We start from the raw sequence: 12,199 nt of genomic DNA on the forward strand, positions 1-12,199 counted from the left end.
GAGCTACAATGAAAGCCCACATCCAGCCTTGGAACCTTTCCAATGTACCATGTCATCGGTTTATACAACCCCCCATGTGGTAGTGGTGGAGAAGGAAATGGCACCACTCTAGTATTCTTGCCTAGAGAATCCCATGAACAGAGGAGCGTGGTGGGCTGCTGTCCATAGGGTCGCACAGAGTCGGACTCAACTGAAGCAATTTAGCATGCGTGCATGCATGCGAAAGGAACTGGAAACCCACCCCAGTGTTCTTGCCTGGAGAATCTCAGGGATAGAGGAGCCTGGTGGGCTGCCATCTATGGGGTAGCACAGAGTCGGACACGACTGAAGTGACTTAGCAGCAGCAGCAGCAGCAGCAGCAGCAGCAGCATGTGGTAGTGGTGGTTCTCCAATTCATAGATGAGGAAACTGAAGCTCAGGTAAGCAAGGCAGACTCCTAAAAACAAAAAGCTAATGAGTGGAGAACCAAGGTCATCTTCCCAGAAGACATTTGAGAAGCCCCCTCAGGAGGAGTGAGGTGAGGCAAGGGACACTCGGGCTCTAGTTACCCAAAGTGGGGGGACCAAATTCCCTAAGACTAACTCACGTGTGATTTGCTTGGGATTCATAAAGATTGCAAGGGAAAAGTAGGTTGGCATTCATGACACTGAATTGACAGAGGATCCTGGAACCTTGTCTAGCATTGGTTGTTTTCAAAATGCTTCCTGTATCTGCTTAGGATTATCAGTGACCCCCTAATGTAGACTAAACAATTTAAATGTTTCAGTGAATTACACAACACAACTTACTTAGTGTGATGGATTTACCAGGGTTCCACATTACTCACCTAATCTGAGAGAGGCAGGAAAGAAAAAGAGGGAACTCCCTCGTTTGCACTCACTTTCCAGCCAGGATACCATACCTCTTCTGCCCCTTCTCTGCAGCCCCGCCCACATCTGACTCAGCTTCAGTGTTGTCTCTCTCAGTGTCCGATGGGCACCAAATCCAGACAAGGCATTTTACCACCTGGGAGGGAATTTCAGGATCTCAGCTTTTAAGAGTTGAAGTTGAATGCCATACGGCTGGTTAGCCTGGCTCAAGTTCACCACTTCCCACTCCACACATTCATTTATTTGATAAAAGAATGCTTTGCCAAGGGGGATGAATGGGGGAAAAGATTAGTTAAGGAGTTTGGGATGGACATGTACACACTGCTATATTTAAAATAGATAACCTCCCCTGGTGGCTCAGTCAGTAAAGAATCTGCCTGCAATGCGGAAGACCTGGGTTCGATCTCTGAGTTGCAAAGATTCCCTGGAGGAGGGCATGGCAACCCACTCCAGTATTCTTGCCTGGAGAATCCCCATGGACAGAGGAGCTTGGTGGGCTACAGTCCCAGTCTGAGGTCGCAAAGAGTCGGACACAACCGAGCGAGTAAGCACAAACAAATACCTATAGTATAGCACATGGAACTCTGCTCAGTGTTACCTGGCATTCTGGATGGGAGAGGAGCATGGAAGAGATAGGATACATGTGTATGTATGGCTGAGTCCCTTCGCTGTCTGCCAGAAACTACCACAACATTGTCAATCAGTTATACCTCAACACAAAATAAAAAGTTTAAACAGCACTGTTAATTCTAATAATATATAAATGTTTACAGACAGTGGCATATATTATCTAACCAAATAAACTGGTTTTTTTAAAGAGCCACCATAGAGCTTCCTCTCTTTTTCTTTCTTTCTCCCTCTCCTTCCTTTTTCCCCTCTTTTCCTCCATCTTCCTTCCCCACCACAAAATAAATAAACAAAATGGATAACCAACAAGAACCTACTGTGTAGCACAAGGAATTCTGTTCAATGTTATGTGGCAGTCTGGATGGGAGGGGAGTTTAGGAAAGAATGGATATATATGGCTGAATCCCTTTTCTGTCCACTTGAAAGTATCACAACATTGTTAATCAGCTACACACCAATACAAAATTAAAAGTTAAAAAAATAGCATGAGACGGCCTGTCACTGAGGGATGCATCAGTATCCTGTTAGGACTTCCTAACAGGCCTTCTCTGGCAGTCTCCTGCCTCAAGGACTTGGTTCTATCTCCTTTCAGATAGTTTGTTCCATTTGTCTCAAGTCAAGCTATTATATTATCCTGTGAGAAAGGTTGGGCTTCCCTGGTGACTCAGATGATAATGAATCTGCCTATAATGTAAGAGACCCCAGTTCAATCCCTGGGTCAGGAAGATCCCCTGGAGAAGAAAATGGCTACCTTCTCCAGTATTCTTGCCTGGAGAATCCCATGGACAAAGGAGCCTGGCAGGCTACAGTCCAGGGGTTGCAAAGAGTCAGATGTGACCGAACAGCACACACACACACACACACACACACACACACACACACATACACGAGAAGGGTTTGGGCAGGGATGAAGGGGTGGGTTGGAGGTGGCAGGGGGAAGGAGGGACAGGCCTTGCTCTTTGGGTCCCTAGAGAAGCCTGGTTCTTTCCTGTTATCTATCTCGCCCATCCAGTCCCATAACCTAGGTCCTTTGAGAGGATGTCCTTTTTCCTGTCTCTTCACTAAACAAACTGGGATTCTCTCTGGCATTTGCTCCTGAGGGCTTTGTCTGCTGCCCTGCCTTTATTATGCATCCTCTCTGATCTCGTCCCTCTTCCTGCCTCGGATTTTCCCCCTCCTCCATCCTCAGGCTCACTTTTCCTGCCTCTACTCTTTCCAGTCCCTGACTTCTCGGGCTATTGTCCCAGGAATTCAGCCACCCTCCCACCATTATCTTTTCTACAAATAATCTTGGCATTACCTGCAACTACATGTGGCACTGGTCTAGGCTTTTCCCTCACCTAGACAATGCCATTTTCCTTGCATATTCCCGGCTTCACCACCCACATATGCATTTCAAAGCAATAGTCATTAATCCCAACCACACTAATAAAATACTTAAGACTGTACTTTTATATTTTACAAAACAGTTTTAGCTAATGATAACTAGTTTTTCAGGCGATAATCTATTCTTTCCTAGAGAGAACACTGGTAAATAAACATAGTAAATCAGAAATACTATTGCAAATATGTGTATATAAAATGTTTTGACATATTTTAGGTGTGTAAGTGAATAACAAGTTTTTCCTCACCATCAAAAACTGGCCTGATCTCTTGGGGAAACTTCCCTGATATAGTCCTGATCTTATTTACTATATACATGGGCAAGTCAATTAAAAGAAAAATTTATGTTGTCCATTGTCAAAAGCCAAAAAGAAAAATATACTTCAGAATGAGAAAGAAGCAGAAAACTACAAAGTCAAACAGAATTCTGGGACAACTTTAAGGGTGATGAAGCAGAAGAAGGAAGAGAAAGCTGCAGCATAATAAATTGATTTTTTGTAGATTTTTTGTAGGGTTCTCACTAAGCCAGAGGAACTCTGATACCATCAGTTCATTTAGGCACCACAAAACTCAAACCACAACTAAAGCTACTCTAAGGAAAGGTAGGGACCATAAAGCATGTTTTAGAGCTGGAAGGGGCTTTCACAATCAGTTATCCAGACAATTAGACTGAAAAAGATAGGCTCCATAAAGTCATTGTCAAGTGTACTGGATAATAATAGAATGCTACCTAACATTTATTCTTTAATTATTATTGGAGAAAGAATACTTAACATGAGATCTACCCTCTTAATAAATGTCTCTGTGTACAATGTATTATTAGGTGCAATGTTGTACAGCAGATCATTCATCTGGTCAACTGAAAGTTTATGCCTGTTAATTAGGAACTCTCCATATCCCCCTCCTCTCAAGACCTGACAAAGCACTATTCCCCAAGCTAAGTGTTGTGTGTGTGTGTGTGTGTGTGTGTGTATGCTCAGTTGCATCTGACTCTTTGCAACCCCATGAATTGTAGCCTGCCAGGCTCTTCTATCCATGGAATTTCTAGGCAAAAATACTGGAGTGGGTTGCCATTTCCTACACCAGGGGATCTTTCTGACCCAGGCTTCAAAACCAAGTCTTCTGCATCTCCTACATTGGCAGGCAGATTCTTTAATACTGAGCCACCTGAAAAGCCAAGTGTTTTCTATACATTATCTTATCTCACAATAATTCTATAAGGTAGGTATTACTATTAGCCACATTTTCCAAACAAGGAAATTGACACTCAAAGAGATTAAGTAACTCATTTAAATCTTTCCAGCAAGAAAGCAGCAGGGCCAGTATCTGAACAGAAGCAGCCTGACGGCACAGACCTCTTAATGTCTATGCCATTTAATCATTCCAAGGGTCTGGTCAATTCAAACCTCTGGTTTATATGAAGAAAGGTACATTTAGGAAGGACTTTTTGGGTCTCTACTTTCTGGATGAATGGTGCCTACATTCGTTCAAATAGGTTGTGCTATTGTAATAAACAATCCCCAAGTCTCAATGTCTTATAACAAAATTTAATTCCTCACTCATGCTATATGAAGTCAGTAATGAATTTGGTGGGGCTTCCTTAGTGGCTCAGATGGTAAAAGAATCTGCCCACAATGTGGGAGACCCAGGTTTGATCCCTGCGTCAGGAAGATCCCCTGGAGAAGGGAATGACTACCCACTCCAGTATTCTTGCCAGGAGAATTTCATGGACACAGGAGCCTGGCGGGCTACAGTCCCTGGGAACACAAAGAATTGGACATGACTGAGCGTCTAACACACACACACATACACACAATGAATTTGGCATCACATGATCTTCACACAGGACTCAGACTGGCAGACCCTCACCATCTGAAATAGTGTTGGTCATTATGGCTGGAGAATGGGAAGATAGCGACTCATGTACTGGCCGTACAAACTTTTATCTGAAGATGATGGCTCAGTGTAAAAGAATCTGCCTGCCAAAGCAGGAGATGCAGGAGATATGGATTCAGTTACTGGGTGGGGAAGATCCCCTGGAGGAGGAAATGGCAACCCAACTCCAGTATTCTTACCTGGATAATCCCATGGACAGGGGAACCTGGTGGGTTACAGACCATGGGATCGCAGAGACACAACTGAGCGTCCACATACAATGTTCATCAATTCTGCTCACATTTCTTTGGCTGAAGCAAGTTACATGGCCACATATAATTTTAAAGATGTGGATTAATGCAATCTAACTATAAGGGTTGATTGTTCTTATATGGCACAAGAGCACTGCCTGGAAATATTGAGGCATAGTCCTAATGACTACCATAGTACCAAATTCACGAAACTGCCCTGTGAACTTACTTCACTCTTATTTTGTTAGCCAGTCTTGATTCTGTAATTTAAATTTGTTGGTGTACTTTGAATTTATTTGTGTATGTCATGAACAAGTTTAATTCCAAATTATATGCAACTACCACTGCTCTTCTAGAACAGTAACTATATTTTCCCTCAAGCACAAAACTACACAGGTAACATTTCATACCAGAGTAATAAAAACAAGATTTGAATAAAACCAAATAAAATCTATATTCCAATTATAATCATCCTCCATATCTGTAGGTTCCACCTCCATGGATTAAGTCAACTGCAGATCAAAAACATTCCCCTCCAAATTCCAGAAATTTCCAAAAAGCAAAACTTGAATTTGCCACACATAGGCAACTATTTACATAGCAATTTAAATTGAATTTATAACTATTTATATAGTATTTATATTTTATTAGGTATTATAAGTAATCTAGAGATGATTTAAAGTGTATGAGGATTATATGTAGATTGGATGCAAATACTATGCCATTTTATACAATGGACTTGAGCATCTGCAGATTTTAGTGGGGAAAGTGGAGGTCCTGAAACCATCCCCCACAGACACCAAAGGATGACTGGAATAAACAGAAAATTTGAGAACTTATGACATGAGATAATATGTGCAAAAATTCTAAACATATTGCCTGGCACAAAATAAGTACTCAATAATCATTAGCTTCCTTAAACATATCAGACTTCAATTAATTTTTCTTCAGGAGATACAACTACTTCAGCATCCACCAAAGACTCCTGAAGGCTCAATGCTTCTGGCTCTAATGCTGATTACTAGACACCAGTACCATTCTCAGTCACCCAGTCATGTCCGACTCTTTGCAACCCCGTGAACTATAGCCCTCTAAGCTCCTTTGTCCATGGGATTTCCAGGCAAGAATACTGAAATGGGTTGCCATTTCCTACTCCAGACTAAACACTGGACATACTAATAAATTAAAAGATAAAAATGAATGATCTTGAGCAATGTTGTCCCAAAGCTCTTATTCTCAAAGGGAGAAAATGTTGAAGAGGAGTTAGATCTCTGGGCCACGTTATTTTCACTTGAGCTCAATCTCCTAAACCATAGCTCTTTCCAATTATCCAGAACAGTTTTCAAATGTTTCTGACATATGCTGGTCATCATCACCACCCTCTTTGACATGCAATTACATATTAGTGCAGATGGCTGGAGGTAAAAGCAGGTGGAGGACAATAGAGGTTATTTTCACAGGAAAGAAGAGCAAAGCTATACTCGACACAGTGGAATTTTCCTATTAACTGCTGGGAAGAGAAATATGGGTGTTCACAGGCAAAACAGAAAACTCTGCATAAAACTGAACCATGGAAATCAGAAACGTAGATCTTGAGGGAAACCCATGGTATGAGAGCAATTCTCTCTGAGAATTTGGAAAACAAACAAGGGCAGTGCCAATCGCATAATTCTGCTCATCCTTTTTCTGATTAAACCCGGGGTCAAAGGAATGCCAGCCTACTAGAAGAAAGAGTGGATTTTTTTTACTGCCCTCACCCATGAAGACACCGTGGTGATAGAAGAGCTCCCCAACTTTCCTCTACCTTACTTGACCCCAGATATGAATACCTCCAACTGAAACCTTACTTCTTCATTTTGCAATATGAAGAAGTGCTTGCTGGGGGAACTTTCTAGCCGGATACCCTTGAATGCACTTCCTGATGAAGTGGGAGATGTGCCAGCTGCCACTACAGATGCTGAAAGCCCCGGGAACAAGTAAAGCTGATTGTAATAATATGTTGCATGAGGCTGAAGGCGCTATGGTGATGGAGAGCCCCAGTTCAGGGGTAGGCACCTTCCAGCTAAACAAAGGCCAAGGCAAAATTTGGCCCTTTACTCTAGCAAAACTATTATGATATCTTGCTACTATATTACAAGGCACATGAGGGCTGCAGACTATCCCTCAAAAAGAAAAAAAAAAAAATAGTAGCATCAGGGGAAACTGAAAGTCTCTTGTTCCTAGAGATGCTGATTGGCAATAGAAGCTATACTGCTGTGATTTCAGAAACATGGAGAAGGCTCTCAACCAAGAAATATATTACTTTATTACTTGCAAATTCTTTAATTTCCATTATTACAGATGCATTTCTTCAATCTGTTTGGCTCTTTTGTTTAAAAAAAATTCAGGCTATAATAAATTAGCATCAAATCATTTATACCTTCTTATGAATTAATTCATGTATTAGAATCTTATCCCAGAGACTCATCAACACCTTCTAGTAACAAAATGGGAGGAGAAAGAAAAATAAAAGGATGCTCCGTGTCTGAGGGGAGATTTATAGCATAAGGAACAGATCACTTTAGACTTAAAAATCAGAGGTTGAGAGGCAGGTTTCTGGAAATAAGACAGGAAGAAGAAAACAGATGAGGAAGGCAAAAGCAAGCAACATTAAATTTTATCCTTTCAGTGGAATGTTTTTGTTTCAATAAATTGATTAATTGAACCATTTGCAAAAATGAGATTTCTGATGGTTAAGGTATCTTTCAGTTCAAAGATGAAGTACTAAAAGCTAGCATTGTTATATGCCTTTCATTGTTTGTAACTGCCTTTTCACTTTCTAAAAAACCACCTGGAATATGGCAGATAATAAATTTTTTCATGAATGAATAAGTGAATGAATGAATAAAGCTAAAACTTCAAACCCAGGTAAATAGTATTTCCTTCAAAGTTATCGCCTGGAAGACTGTGTACTTATTCCGATCATCTCCTTATTGACCCAGACATAATTAAACACCATTCTGAGAATTGCCAAAGCAAATGACAGTCATTTTAAAATCATCAGTGGAATCAAGTCATCTCCCTCTGGTGAAATATTCAGTTTTTTGGGTTTTTTTTTAACTTTGTTATAAGTACCACAGCAGATGAATTTCCAAGTTGGTTCTATTTTTCAATCAAAAATGAGACATAATTCTATGAAAAAGTTAGGTTGACTTTCTTGTGAGGCAAAAGCAAATCTAAAAGGGAGCCCCAATCACTCCAAGAAAGTTTTAAGCAATTGTGGCTTTGTTGGCCCAATTGGCTAGCCCTCCCACATAGCTCCTTTGAAAGATAAGACTTATTTAAGACCTAAATTTTGATCTAGTTTCTATTAAACAAACAAATGATAAAATAAAAATTGTATTCAAGTCACACTCTGTTAACTTCTGTTATTCGTTATGCACTTCAGAAAAAAAGATAGTATTTTAAAAATCTCTTTCAGGGTAGGGCTTCCCCAGTGGGTCATCAGTCAAGAATCCACCTGCAATGCAGGAGAAGCGGATTTGATCCCTGTGTTGGGTACATCCTCTGGAAAAGGAAATGGCAACCACTTCAGTATTCTTGCCTGAAAAATCTCTTGGACAGAGGAGCCTGGTGGGCTATAGTCCAATGGGTCACAAAGACTTGGACACAACTCAGCAACTAAGCAAAGCATAATGATTATATGTATACAGTAAGGACTCCCACATAGACATCTCCAACTCTGACCTATCTCCTAAGCTCTAAGATTTACACTTTCAACTATCTATTAGACCCCACATGTGTGCTAAGTCACTTCAGTTGTGTCTGACTCTTTGTGACCCCATGAACTATAGCCTGCCAGGCTCCTCTGTCCATGGGATTCTCCAGGCAAGAATACTGGAGCAGGTTACCATTTCCTTCTCCAATTAGACCCCACACTTGTATGTATAATACCTATGTCAAACTCAACATGTCTTTAAAAAAAAAAAAGGTTTGCATTCCTTAGTATTTCCTATCTGTTTTTGCCTATTAGTCTAATCTCCTCAACTAGTATGACCTTTTAAAAATGTGAACCAGCCCATGTGAACCCTCCATGACCTACCATCACCTTAAAATTTAAATCTTGTTGCCATGGGGTACAGTCCTCTGACCTAGCCTCTGTGTCATCTCAGCTCCAATAAGTCTACCCTTTACTCACTCTCCTCCAACCCCTCTGCCCCACCTGCTTTTCCTAGAACCACTAAGCTCATCATTGACTCAGCCCCTTACACTTTCTCTTCCTCATGCCTAAAATTCCCTTCCCATACCTTCACATGTCGGATTCCTGCTCACCATCAGGACCCTGTTCAGTGTCATCTTCTGAAAAAGATACATTCTAATCTATCTAAAAGTTCCCCACTCAAGTCACTCTGATCCCCAACTGTGTTTTATTTTATTCATAGGACTAATCATATCTGAAATCGTTACTTTATTATTTGTTTTTTGTCAATTCCCCTACATCTAGAATGTCAGGGACACAGGGTAGAAATTTTGCTTAACTTGTTTACTCTAAGAGTTCAGAACAGCACTTGGCACATAGCCTTTGGCTATGTGGATCATAACAAACTGTGGAAAATTCTTAAAGAGATGAGAATACCAGACCACCTTACCTGCCTCCTGAGAAACCTGTATGCAGATCAAGAAGCAACAGATAGCCCTGAAGAGGAAGGTGGGCTCTGGGTTCTGGCATGGTCTCTGCCGGTTGAGGGAGAGTAACTCTTGCTACTGCATCATGGGGTCCACGGGGACCCTTGACTTCGACAAATATGGCGGTCCTTTCCTCATCATCAAGGATCAGGACTGCAAGTCTCATCTTATGGTACTTGAGGCCCTCAAATCTCATATAATGGCAGCAAAGGCTGTAGCAAATACAATGAAAACATCACTTGGACCAAATGGGCTTGATAAGACGATGGTGAATAAGTATGGCGATGTGACTATGACCAATGATAGTGCCACCCTCTTAAGCATGATGGATGTTGACCATCAGATCACCAAGCTGATGGCTGAACTGTCCAAATCACAGGACGATGAGATTGGAGATGGAACCACAGGAGTGGTTGTCCTTTGGAAAAGGCTGAGCAGCTGCTGGACCTCCGCATTCACCCAATTAGGATCACTGATGGCCAAGAGCAGGTCACCCACATCACTATTGAGCACCTGGACAAGATCAGCAACAGTGTCCTCGACAACATGAAGAACACTGAGCCCCTGATCCAGACAGCGAAGACCACGCTGGGCTCCAAAGTAATTAACAGCTGTCACTGACAAATGGCCTAGATCACTGTGAATGCCGTTCTCACCGTGGCCGACATGCAGCGCAGGGACATTGGCTTCCAGTTCATCAAGGTAGAAGGCAAGGTGGGTGGGTGGCTGAAGGACACCAAGCTGATCAAGGGCTTTATCGTGGACAAGGACTTCAGTCACCCCCAGATGCCCAAGCAAGTGGAAGATGCTAAGGTTGCAATCCTCACATGTTCATTTGAGCCACCAAAACCAAAGATGAAGTATAAGGTGGATGTGACATCTGTGGAAGATTTTAAAGCCCTTCAGAAGTACGAAAAGGAGAAGTTTGAAGAGATGATCCAGCACATTAAAGAAATTGATGCTAACCTAGCTATTTGCCAGTGGGGCTTTGATGATGAAGCCAACCATTTACTTCTCCAGAATAACCTGTCAGCGGTTCACTAGGTTGGAGGATCTGAAATTGAGTTGATGGCCATTGCCACAGGTGGCCACATCATCCCTAGGTTCTCGGAGCTCATAGCTGAGAAGCTGGGCTTTGCAGATCTTGTGAAAGAGATCTCCTTTGGGATGACCAAAGACCAGATGCTGGTCATCGAGCAGTGTAAGAACTTCAGAGCCGTCACCATTTTCATCAGAGGAGGAAATAAGATGATCATCAAGGAGGCCAAGCATTCCCATCATGACACTCTGTGTGTAATCCGCAACCTCATCTGGGACAACCGCATGGTGTATTGCAGGGGCGCTACCGAGATCGCTTGCGCCCTGGTGGTCAGCCAGGAGGGTGACCAGTGCCTGGCCCTGGAGCAGTACCCATGCATGCCTTTGCCGAGGGACTGGTGGTCATCCCCATGGAGCTCGTGGAGAACAGAGGCATGAACCCCATCCAGACCAGGACTGAGGTCTGGGCCAGACACGTGAAGGAGGTGAACCCCGCCCTCGGGGATTGGCTGTCTGCACAAGGGAACCAATAATATGAAACATCAACATGTCATAGAAACCTTGATCAGCAAAAAGCAGCAGATCTCTCTTGTAACACAAATGGTTGGAATGACTTTGAAGATTGATGACATCCATAAGCCTGGAGAATCTGAACAGTAAAGACAGAATTTAGAATAAAATGAGGAGTAAGATCCACTACTGTGACCAAATAAATGGGTGTCTTGGGCTGCATCTACAGCTATTTATTGTTACCCTGTACCAGACACTGTGACAACAGTAGCTGTTTGGTAACCATAGTTTCACTTGTTCAAAGACATGAAATTATAGAGGTATGATCTCACAAGGTTTTGTATTTGTTGTATTAAAGGGAACACTTCAAACAACCTTTATATTCTACTCAAGTTAACAAACTTTCACTATAACATTCATCAAATGCCTTAATTGAAGGGGTTTGAGTTGATTTTTTTTTTAATAAGATGTAGAACCTGTTTTTATCAGCTTTAAATGTTCAGTTTGTTCTCAAGATTTACTTTAACTTTGAGGAATATGGGCTTGATCCTATTAAATTTATTTAAATACTGACAAAAAAGAAAGAAGCAACAGTTAGAACAGCATATGCAACAACAGACTAATTCCAAATTGAGAAAGGAGTATGTCAAGGCTGTATATTGTCACCCTGCTTATTTAACTTATATGCAGAGTACATCATGCAAAATGCCAGGCTGGATGAAGCACAAGCTGGAATCAAGATTGCAGGCAGAAATATCAATAACCTCAGATATGCAGATGACACCACCTTTATGGCAGAAAGTGAAGAAGAACTAAGGAGGCTTTTGATAAAAGTGAAGGAGGGAGTGAAAAAGCTGGCTTAAAAATCAACATTTGAAAAACAAAGATCATGGCATACAGTTCCATCACTTTATGGCAAATAAATAGGGAAACAATGGAAAACAGTGACAGACTTTATTTTCTTGGGCTCCAAAATCACTG

General features: G+C 41.7%; 1 pseudogene; it reads left to right on the plus strand.

Annotated features, from left to right (window-relative positions):
• The first annotated feature begins 9,755 nt into the window (after positions 1-9,755).
• On the plus strand, positions 9,756-11,550 carry LOC129641493 (T-complex protein 1 subunit epsilon-like; annotated as a pseudogene).
• The last annotated feature ends 649 nt before the right edge of the window (positions 11,551-12,199 follow it).

This window comes from Bubalus kerabau, chromosome 1, assembly GCF_029407905.1.
Source record: "Bubalus kerabau isolate K-KA32 ecotype Philippines breed swamp buffalo chromosome 1, PCC_UOA_SB_1v2, whole genome shotgun sequence".
Taxonomy (NCBI): Eukaryota; Metazoa; Chordata; class Mammalia; order Artiodactyla; family Bovidae; genus Bubalus; species Bubalus kerabau.